Consider the following 13034-nt stretch of genomic DNA (forward strand, 5'->3'; position numbering starts at 1 on the left):
GAATCTACTACCGTGAAAGCTGTATGCTCCTTATGGCTTCCTCTCTGCGTGATCCTTCGTGAAGCGGCAGGGTTTGGCGATGAGTCAGACAGCGCTTGCACTCAGCTGATCTGCCCTCCCTCGTCTCCCGCGTATCACATCTCCTTGGAGCACTTAGCAACCCCCCAATCCGTGGTCACAGCTCACAGTTCTTACCCCGGCTCCGGCCGCGTGTGAAGGCGCCCAGCTCTCAGCTTTTTTAGATTTTTAGACTTATAGATCCTAATGCCACACTTGTCCACCCCCTCGAAAGTAAGGCTTATAATAAAAAAAAAGAGCCTATTCACCACTAGACTTTTCTCAAGTGAATGAGTTGGGGCAGATGATGAAGCATGACACCCAAGGGGAGGTGTGTGAGGCCACACCTATCAATTTTTTGTGAATTGTATGTTCCAACATTTGTTGGGAGACAGGGTACAAAACAACAAAGACTCCTAACAAATGGACAATAGCCATAAGTTATATCCTTTGCATAGCTTGGTCAATTTTGCTTTTGGTTTTTAGAGTAAAGTTAGGGAGGATGCAACATTGTGAACTGCCCATTTTTCCTCTTGATCCCCGGGACATATTCTTCCATATTAGGATATTAAGGTTACACCATTTGTAGCTATTTGCTAATTGACCAGCAGCGTTGAAAGGGAACCTGTTTATACACACATCAGTATCTTTTGGCCAAAAAGCAAATGCAGTCAAATTATACATTATATTCTGCACCATTTAATTCAGTTCCATATCAGACATTTTTCTTTCAATTGACAATCTGAGATTTATGTTAAATAATTTTTTGCAATTGAGAGGTCTCTAGTGTATGGAAAGCCCTTACATATTGTCTGCTGTATGGTCTTGTTCAACAATATAATTTCTCCAGGAATCATGTGTCCTCTGAATAAACTTTCTCTACCATTAATCATCCAAAACTTGGTTCCCCACACACTTTTTTATATACATTTTCTTTCAAGTAGGCATAACCCTGGACTTTAATGAAATGAAGAAACAGTATAGAATAAATAGACCTGCGATTGGTGAACAGGATTTTGTAAGCCTCTTTGATCTTGGTAAAAATAAAATACAGATGGGTCAGACCTTTTATTACTATTGAAACTTTGGGGACTATTTATGGACAGGATCTGACTATACTCTCACCATTATATATATTATACATAATTTTATATTCCTCTGGGGCTGTTTCATCTATAAATATAATGGTGATCATTATGATGAAAACAATACATCCCCAGGTGATTGTATGCCTTTTAAGAAGAATTTTTATTATCTAAAGAGGAATAATAAAAATGTACCAGCATGAATCATTTAATGCTCCCATGAATTTGCAGAGGGGGCCAGAAACAATGTTATCATCTAGGGATATTTTAAAAGCATAGGGTATTTGAATCACTTTTTCAGACACATGATCTGATAAGGAACCTTTTCACAAAAAACAAAGAAGATAGGACTATAATTCTCATGCACAAGAAGCAAACACATAAATCAGCATCATAATCCACATAACAATAGACAAATAGACAGACATCCAGTAGAAATCGAAATGTATAACCAAGATGGAAAAAAGTATCGGTCAAGAAACCACCAGTAAGCAAGAAGCAAACTGTAATGTTGATTGACTGGAAAATGGTGTATCATTTCTTTTCTTTCTCAATCTAGATCAGAGTAATTTTGATATTGCACACTTTCTTGTAGTAGCATCATTTCCATTGATGCTGGTTATGCCGGTGCCTCAAAATAAACCACAGCAGATGTTGCATTACTTAAAATCATAGCAATAGGTTCAGTAATTAACACCATCGCTGCTAGTGATATTTTCCTCCTGTGCCGGAATTTTCAAAAGTCCATTGATCATGACGAGCTGGGCTCGTCATCAGCCTGGTAGGAGGCTACTTCATGACGAGCCCAGCTCGTCATGAGCCTGGAAGGGGTTAATGCTGCCACTGGTATTAAGCTGGAGACAAGGTTCCTCAGTCTCTAGAATGGGGGTTAGGATATCAGTGTTGCTGTACTCTTCATGGGGGAGCACAGAGAGAATATGCTGATCTACTCCTGAAGCACCTTGGTGTCGATGCTAGTCTGCTGCTCAACACTTTTCTGTTTTTTTCTTTGCAAAAGGAAGCAGCAGCAAGAATGCTCTCCATGTGCTTTCTATTTCAAGAAGTAGAACATTTGGCCTATTTGATAGTCTGAAGGCTCGTTTATCAGGGATCTTCTCCTGAATTAGCAATCCTGCTTTGGGGAACCACCCGTCAGCAGCTTTGGTAACTTTCACTTTGTTGATGGCAGAATCATAGTTCTTCATATTAGACAATTTAGCTCTAGTTACTTGAACAGTCTTTAACACAGCAAATATGGACAAAGGATCTGGTGTTTTAAACTCTGTCATCTTTACATGGACATTAAGATCAGGCACATACATTGGTACGCCAAACAGTAACTTGCATTGGGTGAGACCACCTAGTACTCATCTAGGCAAGTTATTTAGCTCTGCCTGAGCTCCATATAGATTATGGAGCCAGAGTTATCCTGTATTCAATACCCAAGCAGCCAAGGCTTGTTTAAGCATACTGTTGACTCGTTCTACAATGCCATCTAATTCAGGACGGAACGAGTATGAATATAGCAGTCATACTGCCAGGACAGACAGAGCATCTATGGACGCCATAGTGGTGATTGTAGGAACATTCTCTGAATAGAAGCTATAAACTGCTCCCACTGTTAATAGGCAATGTACGTCTTTTATGACTACTCAAGCAAATGTAGCCTATTTTGACTAAACCCAAAGGAATCTAGAGCATGAATTAACTGCATACATTTGTACTGATTGACACCTGGATGAGGAAGACTACCTCACATGTTTTATCATAGACAGTAGGGGAGTACGTGGAACTTTTCATCTGTTAGCTAATATTGCGCTGCTGCATATATTTTTATAAGCTTTTGTAAATATTGCCACCAGTATGATTGCAGTAGCACTCCTACTCTGGGTATAAAAACCACCAGGAGGCTTTACCTATTTCAACGTTGCTTTGATTGATTAAAAAATATCTGCATCAATCTTAGAGATTGGGTAACAACAACTGCCTAAAGAGTCTGCTATACTGTTATTGCAGCCAAATCTGCTGTGCAGTCCCCCTTAGCATGAATTCTTTCACATTCCATGGTGTGTTTTACATGAACCAAATAATTTTCTCAGTAGAAATAAAGCATTCTTCAGCAGAGGAAAACAGATGTGTTTTGTGTGCTATGGAAGTTGACTGTCCCTCATTGTATACTACATTTGTTTGCATGAACTGCTGAGAACAACCCTAATTGCTAGGTATGTTTTGTTATCCCATGTCTGCAAATATTTAGTCATTATCATGTCTGCTTTTAGTCCATTTAGGATAGGTATGTGCTCTTTAGTCCAATATTTTTTAGAAAACGTAGGGGTGATTAATTCATATAAGGGCATCACACACTCAGGATAATGTGGAAAGTAAGCTCTTACAAAGTTAAGAAACCCCATTAGGCTTGTAATTTCCTTAATGCACTCGGAAGTTGTGAATTAAACTACATCTGCAAGAAATCCGGTGCTAAACCTTCACCCTTACTAGATATGTCATATCCAAGAAAAATCACATTAAGTGTGCAATTTTAGTTTTCTTAAAATGTATTTTATACCTGTGGGGGGCAAAAAGTGTCACTAACAAGGCCATCATAGTGAGTTATTCAATCAAATCATCATCACTTATGTATATGTTATCAATATATGATAACACTTTGCGATGTTCTTGTGAGATAGAGAAGTGCTTGATGCAAAAATACCAGGGCTATTCTGATACCCCTGAGGCAATCGCGTATAAGCATATTGAAGACCGATGAATACAAAAACGATTAGAGATACTAGGATCCAGATACTGTATTCTAACTGAGAAATGTTTTAGATATGTCTGTCATTTTATATTTTTTTCTGATTAGATTTGTCATTAGTCGAGTATTATGAGTACTTTGTAAGCCATATGTGCATGTATCAGTATTTCCATTTCTATAATTTAAAACTATTCTGTATGATTTATCAGATTTTATTACCTGACAAAGAGGAGTGTTCCTGGTGGGATGGCAAGTTACTACTAAACCTTGATATTGTAGCTGATCTAAAAAAGCTTTTAAATCATGCTTGGCTTCCGGCTTGAAAGGATATTGAGTTTGTTCTTGTGGCTTTCTATTTTAGAGATTCGCATATTGAAACGATTCTTTGTTCCACCCCACTGGGTGTCTGTAAAATGCAGGAGCCTGTTCTAAGCATATTTTTCCCTGAGCTCTTCAGATACTAAGCTGGAAAATGCTTGCAATTTTTCTACTTAACCTCAAGGTTCACCCTTTAAAAATATTGCAGGCCAGTCATCCTCTATGAGAATGATGTCATAATCATTCAATGTATGAGGCCAGAATATACTGTGTCTGCCGTTCCATAGAAGTGTCCATAGTTTGCAGAGTTTGCTACACCAGCGACTTTTTTTTTTAAGTGGGTCTTTCAGATTGAACATTTCTCTTCCCTCTTTCCATTAACTTCAAGTTCAGGTCTGGTTCACTTTTTTGCTAGTCTTACTTGTCCATTCCCTACTTGGTGTCCTTTTACGGTCCTCAGAGTTCTGAAAAGAATGGGAAGAATAGTTAACAGGATACTGATAATGATTTTGCTTTTGCATTCTATAATGGTCTCTCAAATGATACTCACCCCTGTTTGACTCCAGCATTGGAGGAGATACAGTCATTGTGTTTTTTTTTGCCTTCCACGTCTTGTTATTCTCTGGTGCAGAGTTCTCCTTACTATAACCCTGATTCTAATTCTTTTTTTTCCTTTGAGATGCTGTGTTACAGCTTATGAACATAAAGTATCATGGGCCACAAAGGTGTAGTAATCTGAAATAAACATTTGACGTTCTAGTTTGCAATCTTGAAGGGGAATGTCCGCCAACACTGATAAGCTACCAGAACTGTGGCTTCTCTTCAAATGTTATTCAGAATTATTGAGGACACTATCTAAAAATTTCCCATTAATTTTAGTCCTAAATCAGGAGCAAATTCAATCCCATGCTTATTTTGTATTTATTTTAACACATCCTATAACATCAGCAATTAGGGTGCACTATGTGTAGTAGTCTAAAGACTTACAAATGTGATTCACCAATTAGTGCACTCTTCTACAGGTGGTACCATACCATGAAGAACACACAAAGGTAATATTCTGTGTCTATCCTGGGGTGTTCCATGAGGATAAACTTCTTCTAGCTGGTAAGATTTGCGAGCAATCCGAAACTGTATTTTTGTCTTGCTTTATGGATGCTTTGTTCATAAAGGCCTTAATAGTCTGTGGAATAATTGCCTGCACCGCAGAATGCACTTCCTGTGCAGGATTGGGAATAAATGCTCCTATAGCAATAAGTTGTAGGATATATTGTCAAATCTGCATATAAATGTCCACACTTGATTTAGTAGTGATCTTGGCAGAGTTGCTGTATCAGATATGGTGTATACCCAGTCAATACAGCCCACATAGCCCCTTCATAGCCCCATTCCAACATTTTGAGCTATATATGTGGTAGCTGGCCATTAAACCATTAATTATATTTTTGATAACTCAAAGGACTTCCATGTCCTGATAAAAATCATAATTAGCTAGGGTTGCAGCAGCTGTGTGTGTATGGAAATGTCCTGCTTTGAGATATACAGTATCAAAATTCACCCATAATTAAAATAATTTAAAAGGGTATGCACCATGTGCTTTTACATTGAAAGCTAATCCAATGCATGTGTTAGTGGCTCTTCTAGCAAAGAGATGTTGTTTGACTGGTGCCCTGAAATTTACCTCTAGCACAATAGGTTGCACCATTGTTAACAAACAGATGCAAAACATGAGGTTGAAATAAAAATCATAATGGTGAATAAAGTTTGAAAAGTCAAGTGACTGACAACCCCACAGCAGAGAGAAAGCACCCTTCCACTAACTGTAGGTATTGGAGTTTTAAGTGTCTCATCCAAAATTACTCCAAGATCCAGAAGAATATGCCCCATGACAGGGCACTGATCATACGTTTTCTGGATCAATATTTAATCAATCAATCAATCAGTAAATTTGTAGAGCACACTACTCACCCGTAAGGGTCTCAAGGCACTGGGGGAGGTTTCTGCCGTAGGAGGATGGGGAGGGTGTTCTAGGTCTTAGCGCGAGGTAGGAGAATGATCTGTTCGCAGAAGGTCGCTCTTCGGATGCGAGAGACGGTAGCATGGACGGCGGAGTGGAGCTGGCGGTTCGGGGTGTAGAAGGTGAGGCATCTGTTGAGGTATGCTGGTCCGGTGTCTTGGAGTGCCCTGTGTGCAAGGGTGAGGAGCTTGAAGGTGATCCTCTTTTTGACGGGTAGCCGATAAAGGTCTCTCGGATGGGGTGTGATGTGGCTGTGTCGAGGGATGTCGAGGATCATGTGGGCAGAGGCGTTCTGTATGAGTTGCAGTCGTTTCAGCAGTCTGGCCGGGGCTCCCACGTAGAGGGTGTTTCCGTAGTCCAGCCTGCTGCTGACGAGGGCCGGGGTGACTGTTCTTCTTGTGTCGGTGGGGATCCACCTATAGATCTTGCAGAGTATGCAGAGGGGGTTGAAGCAGGAGGATGAGATGGCATTGACTTGCTTGGTCATGCAGAGCGTTGAGTCGAGGATGAACCCCTGGTTGCGTGTGTGGTCGGTGGGTATTGGTGCTGCTCCCAGGGCAGTCGGCCACCAGTAGTCGTCCCAGGCTGAGGGGGTGGAGTCGAGGATGAGGACCTCCGTCTTGTCCATGTTCAGTTTCAGACAGCTGTTCTTAATCCATTCTGCGGCGGCTTTCATTCCTTCATGGAGGTTGGTTTTGGCGGTGAGGGTGTCCTTGGTGAGGGAGAGGATCAGCTGTGTGTCGTCGGCATAGGAGATGATGTTGAGGTCGTGCAGTCTGGCGACGTGGGCAAGCAGGGCCATGAAGATGTTGAACAATGTCGGCTGAGGGATGATCCTGAGGTACGCCGCAGATGATCTTGGTGGCTTCGGATCGTAAAGGGGGTAGGCGGACGCTCTGGGTTCTGCCGGAGAGGAAGGAGGTGGTCCAGTCCAGTGCTTTGTCTCGGATCCTTGCATCACGGAGGCGTGTGCGTAGGGTGCGGTGGCAGACCGTGTCGAAGGCGGCTGATAGGTCCAGGAGGATGAGGGCCGCAGTATAGCAGTTGTCCAGTACAGCTGTTTTTATGTGTGCTGCACTATGCAGCACACATAGAAACAGCAAAACCTCATGTATGAAAATGACGAGTAGCAACTTCTATGTGTACTGCACTAAGCAGCACACATAGAATTTACAAATCTTCCTTTAAGATTGTTTATGTGCAGAAAGGCCTTCCGGTTCTAAACAGTCATTCCCCACAATGCAGGCACCCTTGCACTATAGTGCAAGGGTGCCCTCATTGGTGCTAGGCAGCTAAATTTAGCACCACCATCGGGGAAACGGGGGAATGCACCGTATTGTTGTAAATACGATGCAGTCCTGTGTTTCAGTAGTAGCAGGGCATAGCGTTACGCCAAGAAGTCTACGCCGCACTCCTTCACTTCTTTGTAAATATACCCCACAATCTCTTGCTGCAGCCTAAGATTCTTATCCATATGAAGGATTAAGTTGTACACTAAACCAGCTGTTTCTTCATTGCCGATGATACATTTTTCTTTCATCTTTCAAAAATGGACCATTCAGCAGTCTATACTGCTCTGCTTACATCAGTTCTAGCTGGCTGATTTAAGCCGATGCCGGCCTTAACGTGCTGCCAAAGGCTCAGGCAAGCGCTATTATTTTTTTAATCTTGTTTTATAACTCATTTATTTAATTCCTGTGCTTGCTGCCCAAGGGGTTTCTACTTACGTCACTACGCTTCCTGTTCCACTATGGCTTGTGCCATTTATGTGGAGGAAGACATTTCACCCTACATATCCTGTTCACCCTGAGTCAAGTTGCTCTGCTTGCATCATTTCTGGCCGGCTATATTAAGTTGATGCTGGTGTTGCCACGCAGTGGTCATGTCGATGGCGCACCAAAGGTGTACTAAAGGAAAGTCTGTCCGCGCCCATCCACGCCCAGCTTTTCCAGTAGCCAGAACCCCTGTATCTCTACCATCAGATTTCAGGTACCCTATAAAATCTGCTTGTTCCTCTGAAACTTTGTGTAAAACGTAAACTTTTACATAGAGCAAAAGCTCCCACACATCTTAGGTGTAATAGTATCTTTCCAGTTCAATAAGAAGGTCCTGGTGGCTGCCTAAAGTGTGGATTCAATTGCTCGTCTGTCACCTCTTTTGAAACCACCATGTGCTAGGGGCCAAGATTTAACCATAAACATCTGAGAGCTGCTGCTCTAATCTATTAGAGCAGCATCTCTCAGAGCATTCTCTCTTCAATGGACAAGAATGATCCTAAAAGCTTTATGAGTTTCCTAGTCAATGTTAGGTCTTTGCCTAAACATGTGGTAGAACTCTGGAAGCTATTTTCCGTATTATATCACCTGAGGTTGGTTTCCTCCCTGAAACTGGTTAAGTTCTACCACTCTGCCAGCCATCACGCCTGCACTACCTGAGAATTACAAAATGCTTAGACTGGACAGTGAAGGCAGGACTGGTGGCGGCGTTGTCTTTAAAAACAATATTAAGCTTTCAATACTTGATACCTTCTCGGTAGATTGAGCTGAATTATGCATAATTAAGCTTGAACTTTCCCCAAAGTAAGATAGAAAAATACTTTAGTATATTGTCCACCTGGACCTAAAAAAGAGTTTAGTCACCGCTTACTGGAATATATTGTGCCCAATGTGCTAGCAGCACAGCAGTTCCTCTTGTGGGGAGACTTCAAATACCATGCAGAAGATTCCCTTAATTTAGAGACTAGCCAGCTATTTTCTGATTTAGCAACACTTGGCCTGTGCCAACAAGTTAACGGATCTACTCATGTCATAGGCCATACTCTGAATCTAATTTTCACTAAAACCACACCATTAATTTACCAACCACCCAAACATTTGCTCTGGACAGATCACTCAAGCATCTGTTTTCAGATTCCAAAGCACAAAGTGACGTATAAAATGAACACTCTTTATAAAAATATGCCTAGACAGCGGCAGAAATTCACCCTGGATGCGGTACCTAAGGAGTTGAAGTTCATAGTCCCTTTAGATGATGTAGACATATATGAAGCACTCTCTGACTACAACAGATCTCTGAATTCAGATTTTGATAAAAAAATATCCCCTCTCAAACCTTATGACAATTTGATACATAGGGACCATGTGCCTTGGTACTCAACAGAACTAAAAACAGAGAACGCCTCCTATGAGATATCAGAAAGACCGTGGTGGCAGATTAAATAGTCAAACAGAGTATCCTTAAACCTGTACCATCCCAACATCAAGAAAGCCCACAAACTCTTTATATCAAACCAAATCGCAGGGGGCAAAAATTCTTCCAAAGCTCTTTTTAAAGTGCTTACTACTTTTATAAATCATGATGACTGCACCCAAGAAATGTCACTCCATAGCTAACCATTTTGAAGACAAAATCAAAATGATTTATCAGAGTGTCTCTAGTCCACTTGATCGGGATTGTGAGAAGCTCAATTTCTGTGCACTTCCCCCTAATTGTGCTACCAGCCTAAGCAAATATGAATATTTTACACCAAAGACAATTCAGAGAATCTCTTTTACAGCTAAGCCAGGCTCTCCTTTAGATGTCTCACCTCCCAAAGTTTTGGCAGACCTCTCTAATGAGCTTACCCCTACAATTTGTTCCCAATTTAATGTATCTATCAATACAGGAAAAATTCAATTGGACTGGAAGGTGACTTAGACCGATTAGAAAAACAAAGCCAACTTGGCATCAACTAATTTTGCCAATTATTGACCCATCTAACTACTCCCTATGCTGTGGAAGCTGTTGGAGAAACATATAAAAACAATTTATGGAATATCTAGAGGTTAATAGAATCTTTGATTCCTTACAGTCTAGCTTCAAAACGTCACATAGTATGGAGACAGCCCTGGTAGGGGTCACTGACCACATCCGATGCTCTCTAAATGCTAATATACCATCTATATTGGTGCTGCTGGATTTGTCTGCAGCATTTGATACTGTATCTTATCCTAGGTTACTTGGTAGGCTGCATGACATTTACATTGGTATCTACAGAACAGCATTACAAAAGCTTGCTGATTTCCTATCCAACATGACCCAAATGGTTATTCTGGGTTCCTATATGTCTCGTACAATGACACTGGGTAGGGGGTACCCCAGGCCTCATGCCTCACCTGTACACTTTTTAAGATGTATGTTGCCCACCTTGCCAAAATTGCCAGAGCATTTTGCTTTGATATTATAACATACACAGATGATACACAGCTACTAATCTCCCTGGACAAAAATCTGATCAAAACAAAATAAACTTATTCTGCTGGGATGAAGAGAATTGCTACCTGGATGACTGAAAACTGTCAACAGTTAAATGCCTCAAAAATTGAGATTATGCTGTTTGAGAAGGCCTACCAGCTCTGGAAGCCTGATTGGGGCCCCCAGAACTTGGTATGGCCCCTTCACCCAAACTTGTAGTTAAAAACTTGGGAGTCCAGATGGATCAACCCCTGACTGTGAAAGAACAGTTTTTTTCCATTGTAGGCTCATGCTTCCACATGATGCGCTTGCTGAGAAGAGCCTTTCCTATTTTACCACTCACAGCAAGTAAAACTTAGGTCTAGGGTTTGTTTATCAGCCGTCTGAATTATGGTAATGCGCTCTTGGGCTCAGCAAACCAGATGCTGCTATCTAAACTTGAGGTGGTACAGGATACCGCCGCCCGTCTCATTTGCAATCTCCCTTCTGGAGCCTTATCTTCCCCTCTTTTGCATCCATTACACTGGCTACCTGTGAGAAACAGAATTATAGTTAAGATCTGCTGTTTAACTCACCAAGTTCTATTTGGGAAATGGCCTACCTTTCTATCTTCAAAGCTTACTCGCTAATCCCCCTCAAGACTTTTAAGATCTTGCGACAAAGCACTGCTCACTGTTCGTAGGGTCCGAAAGTCCCGGTCAGGGGACAGGTCGGTTTCTTTCATAGCTCAGTTTAATTGGATTAAGCAGCCTCTCCAAAGGCAAATCTGCAAGGATTATTTCCAATTCAGTAAATTGATTAAGACTGCCTGTTACCCTGGTATTTGGGCAGATATATCCTTTTCTGGGGTGCTCTATGTGCATAATTAATTAACGTAACATAGTATAACATAACATCAGCAAGTGCAGTAATTGACTGGCCTGGGTCATGGTACAACTCACATGCATCAACATCTCAAACAGCCTCAGAATTTCGAGCAGGCACTCTTGTAAGCCCCATTTGTGAACATCCTTCATCATGGCTTTGTAACTTGCATCTTCTCTCTTGTTTGCAGAAGTTAAAGTTCCAATTTCCTTTATGAGCACTTTTAAGGAGATTTTATAAGCTCATTGAAGGATCCTCAACTGCTTCCAGGCTTTGAAGGAATGCCTGAAAAAGAGAGAAATCTTAAGACAGGTGATCAATACGTGGTGGCCCTCTTAATTTTAACGATGTCCAGTGCAATTTGCTTGACGCAATGAGCTAATTATACCATTTTGACTACCCTTGATCTGCCATGTATTGATAATTTTACTGCAATTGTCAGAGGCAACATATCCAGTGCTAATACCTCTGGGTTAAAGCAATTGGTAGATTTTGGAATAAAATATTGTCCAAGGTGTTGCCAGCTGTATGCAACTTCTCCAAAGAATACATTGCAACTGTCTATGCTGATGAATGGCTAAAAGGGCATTCTCTGCGGTTAGGCTAGCAGCTAGCCTTTGCTTAACCCTCTTAACAAAGATCCAGTGTGTAGTGATTCTCATGTAGTCTGTAGATACTCAATTGGTTAATATGACTGAAGGACAATGGATAGCTGCACAACGTTCTCTTCCATTTGACCCAGTCCAAGAAAACCATGGTGGAGAAATAGCTAATTAACAGAAACACCTCTCCTTCCACCAAAATAAAAGGGAGTTGGTCAAGGGCTAGCCTTTTGACCTGTTTTCCATTGTACAAACCGGACAGCTTCACAGCCCACCAGAACGCCACCCGCGGTCACCATCACCTCATCGGATCCGCCAAAAGGGCCTCATTCAAAGACCGCCTAGATAACATCGCACACAACAGCAAAGAGCTCTTCAACATCACGAAGGAACTCTCCAACCCCAGCTCCAACGCCAACAACATCCCACCTTCGCAAGACTTGTGCGACTCGCTGGTCACCTTCTTCCATTGCAAGATCGCCGACATCCACCACAGCTTCAACGTCACAACTGCCTCTACAACCACTGATCCCCCAGGTCTACCACCCGCACCAACTGCCTGCTCTCCTGGACCAGCATCAACAACGAGGACACCAGCGAGATCATGAACACCATCCACTCCGGATCACCGCTAGACCCATGCCCTCACCACATCTTCAACAAAGCCAGCCCAGATATCGCACCCTATCCCCGGAAAGTAACCAACATCTCCCTTGAGACAGCAACCTTCCCGGAAAGCTGGAATCACGCCGAGATCAATGCCTTACTCAAAAAACCCAAGGCAGACCCCAAGGACCTCAAGAACTTCCGAACCATTTCCTTACTCCCGTTCCCAGTGAAGGTCATCGAAAAAACCGTCAACACACAACTGACCCGCTACCTCTAGGAGAAAAGCATTCTGGACCCGTCCCAGTCCGAGTTCCGCAGCAACCACAGCACCGAAACCGCCCTCATCGCCGCCACCGATGACATCAGGACCGTGCTCGACAATGGAGAAACAGCAGCCCTCATCCTCCTGGATCTGTCAGCCGCCTTCGACACGGTCTGCCACCGCACACAACGAACACGCCTACATGACGCCGGGAACCAAGAGAAGACCCTGG

Source organism: Lissotriton vulgaris, chromosome 7, assembly GCF_964263255.1.
Source record: "Lissotriton vulgaris chromosome 7, aLisVul1.2, whole genome shotgun sequence".
Lineage (NCBI taxonomy): Eukaryota > Metazoa > Chordata > Amphibia > Caudata > Salamandridae > Lissotriton > Lissotriton vulgaris.